Source organism: Urocitellus parryii, unplaced genomic scaffold, assembly GCF_045843805.1.
Source record: "Urocitellus parryii isolate mUroPar1 unplaced genomic scaffold, mUroPar1.hap1 Scaffold_67, whole genome shotgun sequence".
Classification (NCBI taxonomy): domain Eukaryota; kingdom Metazoa; phylum Chordata; class Mammalia; order Rodentia; family Sciuridae; genus Urocitellus; species Urocitellus parryii.
The window spans coordinates 965,758-986,737 of NW_027554122.1; the positions used below are offsets into that span (position 1 = coordinate 965,758).

The window sequence follows — 20,980 nt, forward strand, 5'->3', positions numbered from 1 at the left end:
CCCAGAGTAAGGAACACGGGTCCCTGAGGCCTTCAAACCGTATTTGTGCTGAGTGTCAGCTAAAGTGAATGGCAGGAGGACAGGGCAGGCACACATAAGCACACGAACACCCCTCACGCAGCATTGACACACATGAGCACATGGGGCCCCTCACTCCACCCCTGCTGACACACCCTTGGGACGTGGAGTGGGTGAGACTGCACTTAAGGCCTGTGTGCTACTTAGCTCTGGTGGCCCTGAGGGTGCACAACATTTCTACAATAATTTGAGCCATGAGGGAGAGAACTGCACCCTGCCCCCGCATCCACTCTGCAGGACAGCAGCTGCTCCCATGCACCCCTGTGTATGCTCTAGTATCCAGACTGGGCCCAAGTGCGGCCATACTGTCTGCAGGGAGGAGAAGAATATAAACCACCCTCACATCTATCTCAGTGAGAGACAGATGAGATAGATTTGGGGGCCTCAGGGGGCACTAGTTAACTCATTTCTTTCCCTTTGCTTGGCTCAGAGTTGATGGGAGCCCCTCAGTTTCTGCGCTCCAGATCCATTTACAGAGGAAAGTGTCTAGGGTGTGCAGGGGTTTGGTGCTCCCACCTCCCATAGCTGCTCTGCTGACTGTTTTACTTCAAGCTAAAGGCGGCTTTAGAAGGTGGGTTTTGAGCCCACCTCTTTAAAGAAGGCTTTAGAAGATGGGTTTTGAGCCCACCTCTTTAAAGAAGGCTTTAGAAGATGGGTTTTGAGACCACCTCTCATTTTCAGATGGGAAAGTAAGGTCCCAAGAAGGGCAGAGAAGACTGGGTCATGCAGCTGCTGCAGGAGGGTCTGAGGCTCTGCACACCTGCTTCAGCCTCCCCAACAGAGTCTACCTTTCGGTGGGACCACAGCACCAGGAAGACTGCCCTAAGATGGGGGCTGCTTCTGCCCCCATGTGGTCAGAAACAAGCATCTCTGTCCCTTCTGCAGAAGGGCCGAGTGTACAGAGCCACTGGTGACAGAGGATTAGGCCCATGCTGCCAGGCCAGGAGGAGAGGCCTCTGTGATGCCTTGAGGGTGAATTCAGGAGTGCTGAGCACCTGTGCATCACTGTGCCTGTGTCTGGTCACTGCCTGTGTTGACACCCTTGAACATGACATATGACTGTCACTGCACAGGTAACGTCACTCCAGCAGTACAGGGCGCTGTGGGTGCCTGCTAGAATTCCTGCATGTGTGCATCTGGACACCAACTGCATGGCCACAGGAGTGGGGTGAGGCTGAGCTCAGGCCCTCTCTCTTTGTTCCTTTAAGTGGCAGAGACTAAGGTAGTGGACAGCCCCAAAACACCTTCCTGCATGCTGAGAGACAAGGCATGGCTTCTTTTCAGCTCATAGCTAGCTGCCCAGGTGTCCCAGCAGGGCAGCTCTCCCTAGGTCTGAAAAGGCTACATTCCTGAAGTTTCTAGCTACTTTGCAAGAATGTCTGAGGGAGCCTCATCTGGCTAACCTCTAACCCCTGACCTTCCAGGTTAACTCTTTCTAGACCAATAGTGCAACCAACTGGATGTCACCTGTGCCTGACACCCTGCCTTGGCAGGTGAACATGTGGACCTGGGTCCATCTGTGCCTGTGTTTCAAGTCCCAGTCTCGGGATATCTGTGATCTGTATCTCTTAGCACACATCCTGTCTGTGTTGGTGCTTGTGGGAAGTATTTGAGGATTTGTGTGCTCCATGAACCTGTCCGATGCATTCAGGCTCAGCAACTACTGTGCTGGCACACAGAAAGTCACGGGTGTGACACACCTGTGGTTGCTCTTTGTATGTCTTTGAGCATGCATGCATTTGTGGGTGGCTGGGCAGCTGTGTACACGGGTGTGCTTCCTCATAGCTCAGTGTCAGCCACACCTGTGGCCCATAAGCTCAGTCCCTGCATGTCCCCCTGTTCTTGGTGGGTCTGGGTGCGCTCCCATGCAGCACCCGCCTCATTGAAGAAGCTGGTGAGCTCAGGCAGAGAAGCCAGGAGGCAGGCCAGGACTCTGGCCACCCGCACTTCCTTGGACTCTACACCTGTGCTCTCACTCTTCCTCTGCATCTCTCTTCCCACAACCCCTTCTCTGGGTAGTCTCTTCCTGGGGTTACACCACATCTGGCGCTCAATAAATGGTTGATTGACTGATGAAGGAATGGATAAAAAGGGGGCTTTAAGAGGCAGGCACTCCAGGATGGGTCAAGTCTGGCGCAGTGGGGTTGGGGGCAGAAGTGCTGACGGCCGTCCCTTCACTCCCCCAGGACGTCTCAGGTCACCGTCTGCACTGCTGCCCGCGGGTTATTTATGACCCTCCTCCCCCTGCCGGCGGCGGAAGAGGCGGCTCCGGCCTCAGCCCAGCGGCGGAGGGCCCAGCGCGGGGGAACCTGGAGCAGCGAAGGTGTGGCGCCTAGTGGAGGGCGGGCGGGGCCTCGCGGGTTTGGAGGTGGGGCTTTGGCTTTTGCAGCCTTCTTACCCGTCGGTCTGTGATCAGTAGCAGCTCAGGCCACACCATGTCTGGGTCCGCCGAGACCCCTCCAGTAGGCCGGGTAGCAGGAAGGGGCGGCCCGGCTGCGGCGGCGGCAGCGGGCGGCGGCTTCGGGTGCCAGGGCGCAGTAGCGGGCGGGGTGGAAGCGCGGCCAGGCGCCTTCAGGGCCGGCGGAGACGCAACTCCAGCCAGGGCCAAAATAAGTTGCGCCAGCGACCGAGAGCCGGCTGCTGGGCCACCCGCGCGACATGCCGGCGGTCAAAAAGGAGCTCCCGGGCCGCGAGGACCTGGCCCTGGCCCTGGCCACCTTCCACCTGACCCTGGCCGCCCTGCCTCTGCCTCCGCTGCCGGGCTACTTGGCCCCGCTGCCCGCCGCAGCAGCTCTGCCCCCCCCCCCCCCCCCGCCGCCTCGCTGCCGGCCTCTGCTGCAGGCTATGAAGAACTGTTGGCTCCACCACTCCGGCCCTCGCGCGCCTACCTTAGCCTGCACGAGGCCACGCCGAACCTCCACCTGCCCAGAGACCCACTGGCCCTTGAGCTCCTCTCGGCCGCAGCGGCCGCGGACTTCCAGCCGCTGCTGGACAACGGTGAGCCCTGCATCCAGGTGGAGTGTGGCGCCAACCGTGCTCTGCTCAACGTACGGAAACTCTGCCAGGGCAGCAAAGGCCCGTCCATCCGCCACCACGGCGAGTGGCTCACGCCCAACGAGTTCCAGTTCGTCAGCGGCCGCGCGAGGGCCAAGGACTGGAAGCGCAGCATCCACCACACAGGTGCGGCCGACGAGGGGGCGCAAGCCGCTGTCCCTCTCCTTCGCTACTGGGGACCCGCGGGTCCGAGCCCTTCGCTCTGCCACTGGGGAGACTTGGTTTTGGCCCAGAGAGGGCGCTGCAGCTCCAGAGCACGTGCTGCCGGGGTGCGAGTGCACACTGGTTGGGGCTGCGCAGGTAGGTGGGGCCGCGGGAGTGGGGCGGGGCGTGGGCGCGCGGAGCTGGAACAGTGTCAGCGAGACCTGGAGCAGCCTGTTTGGATGGTGACTCCAAAGGTGCGACAATACACCTTTGGAGGCCAGATCGGGGGCACCTGATAAGCGCGGTGACCCTCTGGCGCGGTGAGGGTCTTGGGAAGTTTGGGACCCGGTAGCGTTTGGTTTAGGAGTTCAGGCTGCGCAGTGGCTGCCCTTTCCTGCGTTGGGGACTGACGCAGGCCTGGGTCGCAACTGCGCCTCCGCTCACCAATTCCCCAGCTCAACCTTCCACTGCCCGGCCACAGTTCAGGCTAGACTGGCTAAGAGAGGGTGGGGCAGGAGGAGGGGCGCCAGGGCTGAGAGGTAGCCGCCCTTCACCAGGGGAGGGCCTCGCCCAGGATTTGAGTTTCAGAGCCCAGCAGATCCCCTTCTCATCCGAGAGGGTGGGGCGGGCAGCAGGCTCCGAAGTTGGACAACAGTGGGTTTGGAAGGTTGGTGTGCCTTGCATACACCTTCCGGGAGTGGGGACTGGCTTTGCGGGTGACGGCGCCCCAGAGGCTCCATCTATGCCCTGACTGCCCCTCACCAGCTGTGCTCGGCTCTCCTCACAGGAAAAAGTCTGAAGACGCTTATGTCCAAGGGAATTCTGCAGGTGCATCCTCCAATCTTCGACTTCCTGGGCTGTCGAATATCCTCGCCTGTGGTGAGACCTGGGAATAAGCTGGGTTGGGGTGTCTGGACTCCCCTGAGAGCCTGGTGATCTCTAAGATTGGGAGTCCTAACTTCAGCCCTCTGGGCAGGCTGGAGGGAATCCTCCCAGGGCAGATGGGGTGGGTGGGGTTGCTTTGTGCTGTTCCAGACCATCCCTGGGAATGGGTGGGAATCCTGGGTCACAGGATCCTCTCCTGTTTGGATGAAGGGCGGGTCCTGCCTGTTCTTGAGCAGCCTCCCTCATGGGTGTCTTGGAGCTACTTCTCCAGCCTTCCAGGTTCCAGGGTCTTCCCACTGTTATTGTCATTCATTGGGCCTGGGGACTTCCCTGTCCCAGGTCTGGAGATCACCAAGTCATCTGGCTCAGCAGAGAGAGGTGCTGGGTGCTGGGGCAGGACTCTTTTGAGGTGTAACAGTGTTAGCTGGCCAGGTTGCACATCTGGGTTATCCCCAGGCCTGAGTGGTGTGTGTCTTGGTGCTCCTAATGTTGAAGTGCTGCCCTGCAAGGGTCTGGACCTCGGAGGGTCCATGACATGGAGCCTGGCTGGGGCAGGGTCTTTGCCTGTAGGTGTCCAGAGAGCAAGAACCCCACCTAGGGTAGACAATCTCTGGCCTCCCCACTGGCCTGGGGAGCAGGTATGAGACTCCAGGCAGTGAGGAGTAGAGGGTTGATCTGAAAAGGAAATTGCCTCTAGAGAGGAAGCTCCCCCTGTGGGGTACCTCTAGGGACATGGGGGGTGGAGGCTGCTGTTCCTAGGTCCACCCAGCAGTCCCCTCTTACAGGAAGGAGCAGGAGGGGTGGAGGTACCAGTGGTCCTGAGAGGGCCCAGGCTGCCAACTTGGGTTTATTCCCTTTGACCGGGTGGTGGGGTATCCTGGCTTCCCCTTGGGCTCTGCAGGATGCACGCTGAGCAGGCTGGGAAATCTTGGACACATGGATGCTGGCAGGGGAAGGAGAGCCACAGGCCCAGCCCACACCTGGTCTGTCACAGTCACAGCCTCAAGCCGCCCGCCCTACACACTTGAGTCTACAGGAGCACAGGGCACCTGTACAAGAGCTCCCCAAGCAGGTGTGCAGAAACACCTTTTGCTTGCTGTCACATACCTACTGGGCAAAAGATTGAAGTCCCTCTCCATCGTGGCACCCCTTCAGGCAGCTGGAACTGGACGGGATCCTCTGGGTGCCCACCTCAGACTAGTCTGGGTTCTCTTTTCTGTTTGGGTGGGAGTGCCCCACAGTTTCCAAACTGCCACCCCTGAGGCCTGCCACAAGAGAGGGGCAGAGGGTGACCTGAGCTCAACATCTGCCATCACCTCAAGTGGCAATCTGAAGCTCAGAGAGGGATGGAGCTGCTGCCTTTCTGAAGCTCCCTGGTTCCTGCCCTGAGTGAAGGGCACTTCAGACCTGGGCCTGCCGGCCTCTCTGTGCCTGGCCGCTTCCTTGGAGGTATCTCCATGGATCCCCTTTCTAGCCCCAACCTATTGGTGCACAGAGGCTGTCTCTACCCACCCTTGTGGCCAGTTTCAAAGGTGTGTGCACTTCATGGTCACCAATACTCCAGGGGTAGAACATGGTGTGCATGTGACGGTGCATGCTGGAACCCACTCTCACCATTTCAGAAGGGGTCAATTATTGGTTAGGAGCCAGGTTCTCAAATCTGTTGAGCAGTGGGGAGCTAAGTCTCTGATGTATGGGGGGGCATGTGTTCCCCATCCTTGGGCAGGGTTAGAGTGGCCATCTGGGTTCTCAGCATGCTCCCCCATAGAGTTACCCCCAAGAGCCACCCCAGACCTAACCTTCCAGGGTGCTTTCAGGGCATACCAGGGACTGGAAGATCCTGTGCCCAGCTCTGTGCCTCATGTGGCTAAGACTGGCATATAGCCTGGGCTCCTTCCCAGCCAGCCGGTCCTGGCCCCCTTCCAAGTAGCAGTCTTATAGACTCTGTGTCCCCCTCTTCTCTTCCCACAGATGAGAGGCAGAGAGATGTTTACTCCTAGTCTGGGTTCTACTTTCTGTTTGGATGGGAGTATTTCTGCCACAAAAGAGGGGAAGCAGGTGGCTTTGAGAAAATACCCCTTTTCTTTTCATGAGAGTATTTCACCTAAGGCTGAAAGGTGACTGAGGAGAAGGGCAGAGCTCATCTCCAGATGCCTGGCACTGGGCTTTGGCAGGCTGGACAAGGCAGAGCCATGGGCCAAGGGGTGTTGAAAATGATACCAAACCTATGGATTGACAGAGGCCGAGACATAGGTGGGCACTCACCACTGCCGTCTCCCTGCTCTCTGCTGTCACTGGACCCTGTCATCCTGTGGGCTGGCCCTGAAAACCCATTGGCCCCATGCCATGTGCCCTTATATTGCTGGGTCTATTTCACTCACCATGTTACAGAGGGAATCAGGGTATCCTGGGCAGACCCCAGCAGATGTGTGAGGGCAGGTGTGGGGGATACTGTGGCTCCCAGAGCTGGGGGAGGGAGCACTGAGCTGGGCAGAGCCAGGCGTCCGGAGATGATGTGGTGCTGAATCTGAAGAGAAGCGTCCTTGCAAGGACAGGACTCCATGCAGCAGCCCACCTCAGGATCCTGGATGACCTGGGGCAGGGACCCTCCTTGACCCCTTCCTCACTAAGCTCATGGGTGTGGTGAGGATCAACTCTTTCTGGCAATGGGAGGACTGAACAGGAGAGGAAAGTAGATACTCTGAAAGCCCATGTAGCCTCTGAGCCAGCAGCCTCTTAACCAAGTAAGAAAAAACCTCTGTACACTGGAAAATAATCAATGACTTTTTTTTCTTTTCCCTGGGGCAGCAGGACCTGGAGCCAGGAAGGGTAGAGAAATGCCAGGACTGGGGCCACACACTCATGTCCACCGCTCTGTGCAGAAATGTGTGAGCTGGGTGTAGAGCTCCAAGCTTGAGCATACACAGCACCACACACTTACACATGGTGCATGGGGGACACTGAGGAGAGAAATGAACCATCAGGGCTGGGGAACAAAGGGTCAGGGCTGTCAGTGCTCTCGGGCAGCCTGTGGCTCCCAGGCCTGCAGATTGCAAGGGACCAGCAGTCTCAGACAGACTTCCCCTGAGCTGGGCTCTTCATGGTGCTAACAAAATAGCAAAGAGGGGCTGGGGCTGCCGCTCAGTGGCAGAGTGTTTTGTGAGGCCCTAGTTTCACCAGCACTGCAAAAGAAAAAGAAAAGTGACTTTGCTTGTTGATATTGCTGTAAGTTTTCAGGACTGACAGAGGAGATGGGATGTCAGCCAGACACGTTGAGAGGGACCTGCTCCCTGACTGCACACCCACCAGGACCAGCCCCATGATCCCTGCCCCAGGCTGTATGCACAATCCCAGAAGACTCTGGGGACACAGGGAAGGAGCTGAGGGTCATAGCTTAGGCATCCCCAGGGCTCCCTGCCACAGGGTGGGCACCCACACTCAGGCTGGGCAGGCAGAACAGCCCACACTCTGCTGTCCTCACAGGCTGTGCCTACAGCAATGAGGCCCCTGGGCCTTGGCCCAGGCCCAGGAGGCTGATGTCTAGCTCAGCCTTAACGTTCTCCTCCTCCTGCCCAGAACCGGGGGCGGCTGGCGGACAAAAGGACAGTGGCCCTGCCCCCTGCACGCTCCCTGAAAAAGGAACAGAACCCCAGCTTTTCTGCCAGTGATGGTGACAGTGATGGAGGTGGCCCAGCCTGTGGACGGCAGCCAGGCTTGAAGCAGGAGGATGATCTGCATGTCCGAATCATGAAGAGAAGGTACTTACTCCAGATCTGGGCCGGGAGGCTCAGGCTCCTATGGAAGGGGGCACGAAGACCAGGGGTCTTCTGGAATGCTGCTGTGGGGCGGGGGTGCAGGCAGAGGCTGTCCTCTCTCCTGAACTGGCGCCCTGGCACCTTGTTCTGCCTCAGCCATGCCATGGTCACTTCTGGGTAGAGGTTGGCCAGCAGAGAGACCCAAGGTCCGGTACCCACCTGGGCTGACACCCACAACCTCCCAGAAATTTGTTTCCTGATATGGGCCTCGTCCTGCCAGCACCTAGGGGTGGGGTGTCTGTGAGTAAGGATGGTGGGGGCTGTGGTGCCTGGTGTTGCCCGGGGCTGTTCAGCCTGCTCCTCGTCCTCATCTCTGGGAGGCCAGAGCATCTCAAGCCCTGGGTTTGTTCAGTGGAAGCTGCCACCAGGTTGAACTGGGCATGAGGTGCCACCCTCATGACTGCCCTGGCTTCTGGCTGGTGGGATGTTAAGAATCAGGCCCACACCCCGCTGCTGTCTCTGTGCCAGTAATGGAGCCACTGACCCTCTTTTCTCTCCCAGTAGAGTCCACACCCACTGGGATGTGAACATCTCCTTCTGAGAGACATCTTGCAGGTAGGAGCCTGGCTTGGGCAGGGGCAGCTGTTGCCATTTCTCCTGGGTCCCACCCACCCTGCTTCCCTCCTCTACCCATGGTCTTTTGTCTTGTCCTCTGTCCCAGTCAGTGTGAGCCAGTGTGGGCCATGCGGTTGCCAGGCTGGTTTGGATGTGTGTCCTTACCTGGCCTGGAAGGTAGGTGGCATGGTGCCCAACTGAGATCAGGAGGCCCATCTCAGCCAAGTGCAGACTTGTGCCAGGCCTCAACAGCATGGGCAGGGTCCTAGACAGCCCACCTGTGGAGACAAAGCATGCTATGACCCTCACCACTGGACTGTCCATTGGAGCCCAACAGCTCTAAGATGAGGCTGTGATTTTCACCTCTCACCCTCCCAGAGACCCACCAGGAGGGAGAATGGTGATGTGTGAGCAGGTTCTTGAAGGATGCATAGGAGTTCACTGGGAAAAGGTGGTCTGCAAAGCTGTGGAGGGATGAAGGATGGGATGGAAGGGAGGAGAATGGGAACATGGCAGGTCTGGCTCAGTGGGATGCTAAAAGGTCTGCACCTTAGCCGCTGGACCAGTTGGGCTTTGTTCTCCAAGCTGAGCCAGCCACAGAAAGTTCCTGAGCAGGGAGTGACCAGGTCTGTGTTTTGGAAAGATCCTTCTGGGGACCCTGGAAGGTTGGGGTTTCCTCACATGGATTTGGGTTATGGAAACAGGCTGGGGCCTGTGGATCCAAGACATAGAGGATAAAAAAGAAGCCCCCAGGAGGAGGTCAGGTGTCAGGGACCTAGTTCCTGCTCCCAAGGGGCAGGGGCTGGTTTCTGGTTATTGGGGCCAAGTTTTTCCCCAGGGCTTCGAGGGGAGCACCACAGGAAGGCCTGATGGGGAGCAGTGGGCACCAAGGGCAGGGAAAGCCTCTTGGGACTCAAGCTGTGGGTGCCTGGCCTCCCAGGCCCAGCTGCAGGAAGGCAGCTTGTCCTGGATCTCTGCCAGAGGTGTCATTATTTATGTCTTCAAGAACATCTGGATCCTGGAGCCGAATTACAATAAAAACATCTTTAAACTTATTTCCACCTCATTTTGGAGTTGCCAGCTCAACGGATCATTTTTATGAACCGTCATGAACATTGATGACATTTTATGAGCCTTTTACTCTGGACGCTACAGGATAAATTTGCCAGCAAGGCCTGCAGGGAAACCCAATGGCTGTGCCTCCCCTCCAGACCTGCACCTCCTTTCAGTACACCTGGCCTTGGGGTGCGGGGAGGCCCCAGGAGTCCCATGCTGAATTCTTACCAGTACTGGCTGCTGCAGCCTGGCTGTGCCTGGGAAGAAGCAGGCCTGCATTAGTGGAGACCCTGGTCCCACAGAGGATCCAGAGGGGCAAGGATGACTTTCTGGATTTCATTAAAGGGAAGGTTACAGTTCTGGAGAAGAGCACACCCCAGAGGACTAACAGCCCATCATATCCCGTCTGCTAACAGTCCCCAGTGTCTGGACAAGGAGGGCTGTGGACCGCCAGCTGCCTCACACTGGGTCACCAACTGTGTTTGTCCCATCCCGACTGTCTGTCCATCCCCATTGTCTGTCACTCTTCACTGGTCTGTCTGCCTCTTGCATCTGTCTGTCCTCTTCGTCCTTCTGACCAGTCCTGCTGGGGATGCCTGCTGCTGGCTGCAAGAAAAGGCCCAGGGCCCCTCTGCCCTGTGATGCCCCTGCAGCCTGGCTGGCAAGAAGGGCCTTCTAGGTCCCTGACCCTCTAGGGCCCCCAGCTGGTGAAGGCTACGTGAGAGAGTTGGGGTGGGGAGGCCCTCAGGGGGGAGTCGGGTCTCACCCTTCTCCTGGCCTCCTCACAACCCTCCCTGCAGCCTTCCTGACCCTGCCCCAGTCTCCTCCCCACGTGCCACAGCAGCCTGCTGAGGCCTTGCCTGTGTGTAGTGGCCCCACACTGTGAAGACAGGTGCAGAGCTCTCAACTCTCCAGCCTGTGTGTGAGTCTCTTGGCATTTTTTTTAAATGAACCCAGCATAATTTGTTCAGTGAATAACTGAGTGACCAGAACAGGTTTTCAGGACTGGCCCATCTTGGGACCTAAGGAATGAACCCCCAAGGCAGGGACTTGGGTGTGGAATGCAAGGGCAGGTCCTGTCTAGCCAAGGGTGGCCCCCATCGGCCTGCACCTTGAGAGCCCGGGTAACCCCCAAGTGAGACTGAGCCGATCACTGTCATTGAGGCTGGTCCCAGATGCAGGTGCTGCTGGGGGTCCAGGCCAGGGCTCACAGGAAATTACTGTGCTCACCTCTCCAGTCCCTGGAAGCAGGAAGTGTCCGGTGCACTGTGGGGAGCAGCTCCATGGCAGCTGCAGCCCTGTACCCGGCCAGCCCAGGCCCCTTCCCCATGCTGAGGACAGCAGTTCTGTCCAACATCCCACATCAGTGAGGATGATGGGGGATGAGCCTCGTGAGAATAATCCCATAAAGTACTTACTCCCCACCTGCCTCCCGCCTTCATGGGATGGGGGAGAACCTACATCTGGGTCTCTTAGGGGCTCTGGGGCCGCCCCGGGGTATCTGGTGCTGAAACTGATCTGCTTAGGGCCTGGCCCTGGATTAGCCTGGCTCATGCCAGCCCAGGCTGGGGGCTGGGGGCTATTTAATAAGGTTCAGGATCGGTTCCTAGGTCACTGTGAGGAGGCTCTGCTAGTGTCAGTGCTGCTGAAGAGGCTGCTCCACCACAGGTGGGCCGGGAGGGCACTGCTGGGGGCACTGGGCTTCCCTGCCCCTGCTCTGGCTGGCCTTGACTTCCTGTCCCCTCCTTCTCTGTTGATGATGGGGTTGCTCACATAACCCCAGGGTGCCCCACTTTCTCCTCCCTCTTCTCTCTGGGGCTGTGGGTGAGGGCTCAGCAGGAGGGAGAAGGGACAAAGAATCACATGCAGGGTGATTCCAAGGCCAGGCCTGGGTGCACCCTGGGTGCACCCTGGGGATCATAGGTGTCCTGAGCCTGCCAGGGCAGATCTTTTTATCTACGGGACTTTGGTCTGAACCTCAGTTTCCTGATTTGGAGAAATGAGGGCCCCAAGAGGGTGTTGCAAGTTTTAACCAAAGTGGCATGTGCCAGGTGCTTGCTTCAGAGCTGGCAGCACATGGGTGACAGTGTGCCCTCTATATGTCTGTCCTGTGAGACAGCAGGCCATCCTGTCCTCCCTCTGAGGCAGGGAGCCGAGCACAGCACTGCCTCTCTGGAGAGAGGAAGGTGGGAGGGGCTGCTCTGGCTCTGCACAGACCAGCTGGGTGCTGGAGTGGGGTCCAGGTGCCACGTCTCTGCTTTCTCTTGGCCTGCCTGCTGAGTGTGCGTAGTTGTGGCATCCCAAGCCCACAGAGGTAAGCGCACACATCACCACGCTCAGTGCAAGCTGTCCTCAGCCCCAAGCACCCTTGTACTCATGCTCATCAGGTGGCACTGCCAAGGCTCATGGCTCCATCCTCTGTCTTGCTCTGCTGCAGCCAGGACAGTGACCTTCCAACACTCATATCCAGTGTGCACCGAAGCCGCCACCTCGTTATGCCCGAGCACCAGAGCCGCTGTGAATTCCAGAGAGGCAGTGTGGAGGTTGGCTTGGGACCCACAGGTGAGGAGGCCCCTGGGTCCTGAGGGCGATGATGGGGCTGCCAGGGCCACAGCACCTCTGCTTAGGGACAGCCACCCTCCCTGTGTCTGTTCAGCAGCTCTGGAAGCCTTGGCGGGCAGCCAGGGAGGCCAGCAGAGGAGGCGGGAGGTGTGAGGCTAGCTGTCCCCTGGGGCTCCATGTGATGGTAATTGTGTTAATCCCAGCCAGTTAGGCAGACTGGCGGCCCAGGGCGGCTCCAGTGTGGCTGCGGCTGGGGTGGGCTTGGAGTTTCGAGGCCGACCACCCCCTCCTCACAAGACAGGCACAGGCAAAGACCTTCCAGAGCTCACCTCCCACCAATGCCCACCTCCCACCAAACCCACAGGGCATGTCGGCCTGGTCCTGCTTCTCAGGGGTCCTGGGAGGGAAAGGGCCCATCCCCTGCAGCCTGGACTGCTTCAGGTAGGCCAAGAGGGTGCTGGCCCAGGAGCTTCCAGGGCCACCAAGGAGATCTGGTTCCTGGAGGCAACAGGAACTCAGAGGGAGAGAGCATCTTGGGGACCCAGGCAGTCTCCCACGGAGCAGTTCATGAGGGGTTGCAAGATGCCACCGCTGAGAGTGGGCACAACTTGACCTCAGGGGCCTTGTCACATGGACCCTGGACAGGGTTGTTTCTGACAATGGCTACTGCTCTGGGAAAGCAGGGTGGGCATCACCCACCACCCTGGACACTCCCAACAGAGCCCCCATGATCCCAGAAGGCCCTTGTGGATAGGGGTGGGGGTTGCTTCTGGAGCTGCTTTGGAGGTGGCTGATAAAATCTAATTGCCCCATCGATCGGGCGGAGCAGAGGGAGCCCCTCAGTGATTGAGATGTTCTGAGGCAGAAGGCCCTCTCCTGCCTATGTACAACCTCCTCAGGTACACAGACCTGCATGTGCCCTGTGTGTCTCCTTCAGGGCTTGCTCACCCTGCCAGGTAGCCCTCCGCATTCTACAGTGAGTGCAGGTCACATGCTGTGCATAGCAGCCAGGATGCTGTGTGTGTGTGTGTGTGTGTGTGTGCGCGCGCGTGCGCGCGTGCACGCGTGTGCACCTGCCAGGTCTGCAGCTCCCCGTGGGATTCCTCTGGGCCCTGAAGTGGTCTTTACCTGTCACCATGTCTACTTCATTCCTGTGGCCCAAGGGGGTGTCCTTCGAGCCACAGCTTCCTGGGCTCTGGACAGGAAGGATCCCAGAGGACTGAGGAGCTCAGCGCAGGTCTTGTGACTTTAAGGTCCACCCCTGGTACGTGTGTCTGCCTCCTGTCACTGCCTACATCAGGTGTGACTCTGAGCTTATGCAGTCTCCTCAAGGCAGCTACAAGGCTGGGTCTCACTGCGGGGCACTCCAACCCCAGTATCACCTCCCCCAAGCTGTGACTCTCAAGCTCCCCAGGAGCAGAGAAGCCCAGCAAGGAGGCGGGAGTTGCCACTGTTGAAACAGGGAACAGACTGCAGAGGTTACCCTTGCTGACCCCTGAGCATGTACAGGGAGCAGGAGATGGGCAGCAGGTGTGGAGAGAGGCTGCAAGACCCACTCCCTGCCTGGTGCGCTCGGGGTGCCCTCCTGCTTGCTGGACTCTGACACGCAGCTCGTGATGCCCATGTGCACCTGAGTGCCCTCCATCTGTCCTACAGGGTCTGTCTAACCTGACCCCTCATGCAGGCAGTGGGGACTGCCCCCTGTCTTTGGGGCAGGGCCTGGGGCCAGCCAGCTAGACCAGTGGCAGTGAGGTGGCTGAGATCAATAAGTTATTAGCACCATTCTGTCAGCTGTAATGTGGAGATTGATCAGTGCTCTGGCTGCCGCCGCACTTCCCTAGCCTGATAAAAATGACAGATTAAAGGAATAAGAAAAAGGAATTAGGCTCCTGAGCTGACAGCAGGGCTTCCTGGGGGCACAGGTTGGGGACCCCCAAGTACCAAGGTGTCATGAAAGGCTTGAGTTACACAAGGAGCAGCCCTCATCCCCGCCACCCTGGGTCTTCAGAGGCAATAGGGTCTGACCTGGAGGCCAGGATGATGACCTGCTATCAGCAGGGCCCCCTGATGTCAGGGTCCTCAGGAGGAAGCAGAGCTTGGGGGTGCAGGGACAGGTTTGGAGACGGACCTATAGATGTGTGTGGCTTTTATTTTCATTTCATTTTTATGGTACTGGGGATGGAACCCAGGGCTTCTTACATGTGAGGCAAGCACTCTACCAACTGAGCTACATCCCCAGCCCTGTGTGCAGCTTTTGATGTGGAGATGTGATCTCTAGAGGGGATAGTATAGGAATAGGCAGACCAGGAGCCAGGCACCTAGGGTCTGTGTAGGGCAGGTCAGCTGTCCAGGGGTGACCCTTGGAGCGCAGAGCCTGGCTGGGCAGGTATGTGCTTGCCAAGGCTGAGTGCAGGAAAGAGGAGGGTCTGGGCTTTTGGTGCAGAGAGGAGGGCTCCCCTGAGCACACCCCTGGTGTGGGGAGTGACATGTGCCTTCCTGACTGACTCTCTTCCCCAGCATCTGCACAGCCCACCCCAGCCCTGCTCAGAAAGGGAAGGTAGTTCTGTTCTCCAGGAGAAGCTGAGGTGGGCTCATGAGCACACATGGGAATGGACTGGCTGGTCAGGGGCAGCCAGAGGCCCGTGGGGACACAGTCACAGTCACGTGTCACACCCATCACTTCTATTCAAATGCAGCCTGAGGCCCAGGGTCAGGGCTGCCCTGTTTCCTTGCCTTGCTCCATACCTGTCATGATATCCTCCAGCCAGCTGGGCTCACCAGGTGGAAGCCTGGGACCCAGGGCTGGCAAGGCCTTGCCCACCAGCACCCAGGATGCTCCTGAGTGGAGGGGACTGGGGCTCACTAGACTGAGCTGGGGCAGGGGTGGGTCTTCCCCACCTGGTCTTCCCTGCCTCCTCCTCCAGTCCCTGAGACTGGGTGTGGCTCACTCCACCCTCTGCAGGTGGCTTGCTAGGCAAGAGACTGGGCTGCTCCCCGCACGTCACCAGTGACTGCTCTTCAGAGAAGAAGGCCCGAAGCGAGTAGAGTCTGAGTCTGAGTACCCTCGAGGTGGGAGCCCAACCCAGGGAGGAGGGACAGGTCACTGGAGGAGGAAGCAGTAACTGAGTGCTTGGAAGTGTTGTTAGACCTTCCAAAAGGGGCAGGTGTGCACAGAGGAGGGACTTGGGTTTCGTAGCAGGGGTGGAAGGTCTTAGGCTTAGGGTGAGGTGTGCCTTCCCTACTTGCCTCTCCGCCTGGGTAGTATTTCAAGGAAAATCCCCTCCCTATGTGCTACCCCAACGCAGAGACTCTGCTGCTGCCAGAGCTGCAACCCAGCATGGCGCCTGAGGACCACTACCACCGGCTGGTTTCCGCTCTCAGTGAGGCTGGCAGCTTCGAGGAACCACAGCGTCTCTACCACCTGGGCCTCCCCAGCCATGGTATGTGACCTCCCCACCTGCCCCCATACCTGTGTACACTCTCAGTTGCCTCTCCACCCCAGAAGAGGGTGTTGGCTGCTGACATCAAGACCAGGATTGGATCTGTCAGTGACCCCCAGCCCTTTGTGGGTAGGCGATGAGGCCTGGCTGCCCCAGGTCTTGTTCCAAGTCCCCACTTTTCATAACATTCTCAGGATCCCCTCCAGGCATGCACACAGCTTACTCAGGGGTGAGCCCAGGTGAGAAGAAGGGGTAGGGGCTTGAGTAAGCCTACCTGCCCCCTATCCAGGAGACCCTGTGGTCTGTGCCCATTCTCCTGACTCCCACAGCAGTTGGTGCACAAATTTAAGTCAGTGGACGCTGACCTGTGGTCACATTCAAATAGTGCCAGATCTTTGTCCTGCATGGGGGGCAAGCCTTCCAGAAAGACAGGACTAAGAGGCAGCTGTGTTTGGCCACCATGGCCTCCTGGATGCCAAGAGAGGCCCAGCTAGAGGCTGGGATGAGGCTCTTGCCCCTCTCCACTCACTGGGTCTGCTCTGTCCCTTGTGGTCATAGCCCAGGGAGCAGTCAGATACCTGTCCAGCTGCACTCTAGCCTCACAGGCTAGTCTCCTGCTAGGTGAACTTGGCTTTTATGGTAGGAGGTGGATGGGGTGCCGTGAAGGGGCAGGATTTCCTCTCCTTGCACAAGGCACCAAGAGTCTGAATAATTCACCAAATGTTAATAATTTAAAAATCTTCCCTTTTAATTGCTTTGCCTGCTCTGCCTGGGGCCCGCTCTGCAGGCCTATGTGGGGGAGGGAGCGTGGTTGCGGCCGCCAGGGAGCTGCTGTTAATCACGGTGCGCAGCCGTCCAGCCTAGGAGCGGGCTGCAAATACCTGTGACCGCGGGCTGGAGGGCGGGGGTGCAGGCCCCGCTGGGATCGACGCGGGCAGCTGAGCCGGCTAGGCTCTGCGGGCTGGCACCCAGCCCAGGGCAGACCCACCTCCGCTTTTCGGGTAATTAATTTATAAACAGAGGCGGCGGCTCAGCGGCAAAGGTATGCAAAGGGGGGTGGTGGGGACTCGAAGGCCCGGCCCTGGGCAGGAGCACAGTGCATCAAACCACTGCACGTAGCCGTGTCCAGAGATTGTGGCCGGTGTGCCTGCAAGGATGCGTATGCATGGGCCTGGTGTGGTCTTGCTGGATGTTGACTGTATGCAACCACTGCTGGATGACCAATGTGAACGGAAGTTGGTGTATGCTGGTGTGGCGGTGTGGCCACGTGTACAGGTTCAGTTTCCTGCCTCCCATCTAGGAGACGGTCACCTGGTGGAGTCTGGAGACCCACTCCTAGACTTGTCACAGTGACCTCCAGGAACTGGTCTATGCTCTCATGGATCTGTGCACAGTCCCTCCCCTCAAGGCTCCAGCCTCAGGTTCCACAGCCTTGCGTACCAGCACTGGGCTTTCCTCCCACCTCACATTCCTTTCAGGTCCTCCTGCAAACCTGTCTCCCCTGCCCTGGGGCTGCTCCTCTGGCCCCAGTGACTGACATCAGGCCTGACACACAGCAGGGATGGTGTGGAAGTGGGCCCCTGGTTCCCTTTCTCCTGGGCTCCCCTGGGCCAGTGTCCTGTGCTCACTAGGATGAGGGGAGAAGTCCAGGGAAGGCTGGGCCTCAGGGTCGCTGCTGTTGCCCATCCCCTACCCCCCCACCCCCAGATCTCCTGAGGGTCCGGCAGGAGGTAGCAGCTGCAGCTTCGAGGAGTCCCAGTGGCCTGGAAGTTCACCTGCCCTCATCCACAGCAGGTCAGCACCGGAAGCAGGGTCTGGCTCAGCACCGGGAGAACACTGCTCCAGCTCCAGCTGTTGCACGGTCCTTCTCAGAGAGGTACTGGGGCTTGGTATCTGACTTCTGCAGGCCCCATAGCCTGCACCTTCCACCCACTTACTCCTCCCTGATTGCAGCTGCACAGTCATGTGGGTATTGCCTGCTTTGGGTTTAGGGTCAGTTGGGCAAAAAGTTCCTGCAGCTGGCTGAGCTGGGTAGAGGCCCAGGAAAACATTTCCGGGGCAGTATGTACCTGGGTGCCAAGAACCCTGGGCAGGAATGTGAAGGGTCACTCTTGTTTCTTTGTTGAGCAACTGGGATCCAGCAAAATCCAGGTGCCCCTGGGACAGTGAGGGGGGATGAGGTTGGGGAAGCAGAAGGCAGAGCGGCTGGAAGTCTGGAAACCCAGCCCAAAGTAAGTCGGGAGGGGTCGGCCAGAGGACTAGAACTGGGGGAGGAGGGAAGCCCGCTTCGCCAGTTCAGACACACTAGCGGTCTGGGGAGACGGCCTCCCGGGCGGGCGGGGACAGGGGGAGACCTGTAGAGAGCAGGGAGGCGCTCAGGGATGCCCCCCCCCCCCCCGCAGCGGGCCGTCTCCAGTCGGGCGCACCCCCTGCCCTCCACCGCGGAGCTCGGCGTCTGCAGCTGCCGCTGCCTCAGGATTGCGGCTAATTACGCTTCGTGCCCCCGGCAGCGCTGGGCCCGCTACGGGGAGGGGGTGGGGAGGAGGAGGGCCCCGCGCGGTAATTACCGCTGCAGTCACCATGGCCCTCCGGGTTAGCGCCTCCTCCGAGATTAATTGGCGCCGCCAGGGGGCGATAGCGGGGGCAGCGCTCGACCTAGAGCCATAACGAGCGGCACATCGACCGCCCGCAGGGCCAGCAATTAGCGGCGACCGGAATGCGCTTGGAGGCGGTTAGGGGAATCCGGGGCGCCGAGGGGGGCCGGGCAAGCCACGCACGCCCCTCAGTCCTGCCTTTCGCAGGGAGCTGTCGCAGCCGCCCCCTTTGCTGTCGCCCCAGAATGCCCCCCACATCGCCCTGGGCTCCCATTTCAGGCCCCCTTTCTTGGGGGTTCCATAGGCTCTGTGTCAGACTCCAGGTAAGGAATAGGCAGGTGTGCACGTCTTTTATGTCCTATGGGCACGCTCATTGAAACTGGTCCTGTAAGGTCGCCCATTAATGTCGAGGATGGAACAAGGTGGTGCAGAGGGCCAATTCATCAGGCCAGCACCATTTGACCACTTGGCCCTGGTCTGTCCCTTTTCCCCAGGGTACAGCTTCCTGCCCCCCGCCCAGGCGGAGATGCTCGCCCGGCAGCAGGAGCTCCTGCGTAAACAGAACTTGGCCTGGTAGGTGTGGCCAAAGCCGGGAGGGGAGGTGGGTGGCACTAGCCCTCAAGCTGATCCTACTACTCCTGGCCTAGGCTAGAGATGTCCGCGGAGCTGCTTCACCAGAAAGAGCTGGAGAACACACACCGGCCACAGCTGCTGGCACCTGAAGCGGCCCTGCGTGCCCCAGACGGTACAGAGGAGCTGCAGAGGCGCGGGGCCATGCTGGTACTGAAACATAGCTCCGTGCCGCTTCGCCTTCACAGGGTGTCTCTGGTCCGGAGCCTCCAACCTCACCCCGGGAGCCTGCTGGCAGAGCACCGCGGAAGGGGGGGCCCTAGTTCTGCCTCAGTTCGGCCCAGCGAATCCAAGGAGACAACAGCATCTGGGCTCTGGGCTCAAGATGTCTCAGAAGAGCCCCCCAAGGACTCAGATGGAGAGGGCCTGGAGATAGCACCCACAGGGGGCCGGGGCTCCACCCCAGGTCAAGCCCTAGGAGGGACCAGCACTGAGGGAAAGGGGCTTCTTTCAGGTTCCACCCTGCCCCCTCCTCTGTCCCTGGGCTTCCCCTACTCGGTCAGCCCATACTTCCACACAGGTGGGTGTGGAGACCCAGGCCAGCCACCCTTGGAGGTCTTGCACGGGGAGGGGGTGCAAGGCTTCCACAGTCGAAAAATCTTAAGTCATGGATTGCATGTCTCTAAGCAACTAAGGCAAGCAAAGGTCAGCAGACCGGTGGGGTATGGGATGGGAGGAACAAAGCCCTAGTGACACCCACTCACACCTAGGCACCATGGGGTGACTCTTCGCTGATGGGGAGGTGGCCACATCCCCTGAGGACGTCAGCAAGTGGACTGTGGATGATGTCTGCAGCTTCATTGGGGGCTTGTCTGGCTGTGGGGAGTATGCTCTGGTGAGGCAGAGCTGACCTGGGTGTGCAGCGGGCCTGTCACTTGCCCTCCTCTCCCTTCCCTACACCCCTCAGCCCCACCTGCTCCTGCCTCATGCTAGCCCCTGCCCAAAACAAAAGGGGATTCCTTCATTTGACCACTCCCTGAAAGCTACACAGCCTGCTTACTCTCCCTGGCTGCTCTCTGGGCCTTTGCTGTGTGGGACTGATAGGCCTGACCCTATCCCTGTTCTAGGTATTCAGAGAACAAGAAATTGATGGGGAGACCTTGCCCCTGCTGACAGAGGAGCACCTGCTGACGACTATGGGGCTGAAGCTGGGGCCCGCCCTCAAGATCCGGGCCCAGGTAAGCATGGACAGTGGGCAGAGGGCATAAAGGCTCTTTGAAATCACCCAATGTCCTTGGCAGGCACCCATCCAGGCTTTTCTTTATAGGTGGCCAAGCGCCTGGGCCGAGTTTTCTACATGGCCAGCTTCCCTGTGGCTCTGCCTCTGCAGCCGCCAACCCTGCAGGCTCCTGAATAGGAGCTTACCTCCAGAGAGCAGCCCCTGTCCCCACCAACAGCCAACTCCCCCTATGGGGGGAGCCACCCACCCACTAGCCAAGCCTCACCCAAGCCAGAGAATGGAACAGCAGCAATACTCCCAGGGGCCCCAGATGCCACCCAGTCTCTGTGTTGAGTTGGCCAGCAGGCTGCCCACAGTCCCAGCACAGGATGCAGTGGTACCTCCCCCACAGCTTTCTCCCTTTCAGTTTTGGATGCAGAAACACCAAGAATTTTTAAAAGGAAAAAATGTGACTTAAAAGGACTGAATGAGTTTTCAAAAACTTTCTGGGGGTGAATGCAGAGGTCCACAGACAAACCAAAGACAAAGGAGTAGAGGAACCAGGGAGCCACCTCTGTGGAGCAGGCTGCTGTGACCTGGCAGCAGAACCAGCCTCCTGCATAGGGCTGGCTCTTGCTGCGCAGGTCAGCACAGCTCTTGGTTCATCTGGTCTGTCGTGCTGTGACAATAAAGCCCTGTCCACTGTCTACTGCCCTCCTGCTGCACAGACACTGGCCTCAGGGCCTTTGGGGTACTGCAGGAGACCCTTAGTCCTCCTCTGAGAGCTGCAGATCCTCTAGCTCATCCTGGGGCCCCTGGGCCAGCTGCCACAGCTCACCAGGGTCCAGCTCCGCCTCTGCGACTGGGCCTTCATCTGCAGGGAGAGAAAAGGCTACATAAATTCTGCTTATCGGGAGGAAGCCAGTCTTGGAGGTTAATCATCACTAATTAATCACAGCATTAATTAATTTATTGCTGCACTATAAGCTGGCTGCTAGAGCCCATGAG

The 20,980-nt window shown here is 58.8% G+C and overlaps 1 pseudogene; it reads left to right on the forward strand.

Annotated features, from left to right (window-relative positions):
* Nucleotides 1-2,736: 2,736 nt before the first annotated feature.
* On the forward strand, nt 2,737-20,537 carry LOC144252918 (sterile alpha motif domain-containing protein 11-like; annotated as a pseudogene).
* The last annotated feature ends 443 nt before the right edge of the window (nt 20,538-20,980 follow it).